We start from the raw sequence: 2,056 nt of genomic DNA, 5'->3' as shown, positions 1-2,056 counted from the left end.
GTTCAGCGTGATCAAACTCAGTCTCAACATGCTTCATCTTCAGGTGATCATTTATCGCCATCGTGCTCTCATGGAACACAAGTTCTGTTTTGTATAAATTAGCATTTGACACTTTTTCCTCTTTTATTGTGTATGTTTCCCACATTTTCGAGCTAGCGTGTTGTTATGAGCCTATCGGGAACTTCCTGTTACATCACTGCTGACCGGATTAGCACCACTGCGCATGTGTGACAAAGAGAACAGCAGACCCAGCATTAGAACAGTAGTTTTAAGATCAAAACAAGGAAAAAAATCGACCAAATTATTTGTCGACTATTTTAAAAGTTGAATTGTCGTCGATTAGTCGAATAATCGTGGCAGCCCTACTCTTTACGCGTCTTGGTCAATAGTAAAAAGCCTACATGCCATCTCTAGTGATATATAACTCATTGGTTTGATGGATGGGCGTGAAGTTTTGCGACGCACCAGGTATATAGCTCATGTTTTTATTCATGACAACAGAAGTATATTTAAATAAACATTAAAGTACTTTTTAAAATGAAAAATGTGTTTAAAACGGTGTGTTGTCTGTTTTTAGTGTTTGAGTTTGGTGCTCTGCTGTCCTGCTTATGAAGTTTATGGTTTTGTGTTTTTTTATCTGCACATTTTGAAAAAATGTTTGACCAAACAAATATAAATGTCAAAAACTTTTGCAATTCTAAAATAAGCGTAATAGAGCCTTTTCACAGTGATGTCAGACAAAATGGCGGTCGTCCCCCTTGCCGCCCCATGGGGAAAGAATGAGTTGTTGCTCGAGGCTTAAAGGTTAAGTTTTTGGGGTGTGTGGGTGATCAGTCACATTAGGAGTTGATGCAGAAGTTACAAATATAACTCACACCAAATTAAACCACACAGAGTGGGACTAAACACCAAATACTACCAAACTACAAACAAAACACTGTTCACACCGCATGTGGAAGTGCCACAAAGCGGAGTGTGCGGGGAATCCGCTTCACCTCCAGTTCACACCAGACACATATTTTTTCCTGCCGATTGACAGGCACCCAAAACAACCCACCCACCTCAGTTTGCCCCCTTATTCGCGGGGGTTATTCAATTCAATTCAATTTTATTTATATAGCCCAATATCACAAATTCAATTTGCCTCATTGGGCTTCATGCCTGTAGTTTTAACAGATGCACAGATGGAGTCATAAAATATGCACAATAGGTAAAAACTAAACAGACTATAAAGAACGGTCATCCCTGTCCTTAGACCCTCCCTCGCGGTAAGGAAAAACTCCTAAAAAAACCTGAGTCAGGAAAAAAAGAAGAAACCTTAGGGATTCCCACATGAGGGAGAGATCCCATCCCAGGACGGACAGGAGATACCAGAACGGTTAAAGAAAAGTTAGCTGCTAAAACTGCATATATGAGTAGAGTTCATTCATATAGAGCTGAGGGACGAGTGATGATTAAGTCCATAGTCCAGATGAAGCAGAACTGCAGTCCACGACCAGGAGCAGGAGGACAGACGACCCACCAGGAATCACTCCCACTCAGAGATGCAGGATGGTGTCGGGGCTTCATCCAGATGGGCGGGGCTTCGTCAGGATCACCAGCAAGTCTCCCGGAAACTGCAATTATTATGCAGAGTACTACGAATTCAGGTCTCCGTCTCATCCCCCGTTACCGATCCATACTCCTCAAACACTTCTGACCATGCTTTGTAAGCATTTATTAAAGAACATTGGAGTATTGCTCAACATAAACTTTCTCTTTTTTGTTTTTTTATCCAGAACAATAGACTCAGAACTTTTCATGAGGTCTGTCACTGTCTGTGCCTTAAAAAATCACATGCTTCCTCCATCAGTTCAGTGTGAGAGAGCATCGCTATCCAGAATTTGCCAATTTCATCCATAGTAAACACCTGCTGAGGATGATAATTATCAGGAAATTTTGGAGTCTCTTCTGAGTCAGCTGATGTCATTTCTCCATGCAGGAAAAAAAGACTCACAAAATTTTTAGTTGAAGACATTTTTTGTGATATAATTTACTTTACTTTACATTTAATCTA

This window comes from Oryzias melastigma, unplaced genomic scaffold (genome assembly GCF_002922805.2).
Source record: "Oryzias melastigma strain HK-1 unplaced genomic scaffold, ASM292280v2 sc00236, whole genome shotgun sequence".
NCBI classification, from domain to species: Eukaryota; Metazoa; Chordata; class Actinopteri; order Beloniformes; family Adrianichthyidae; genus Oryzias; species Oryzias melastigma.
This window is presented reverse-complemented; position numbering follows the sequence as displayed.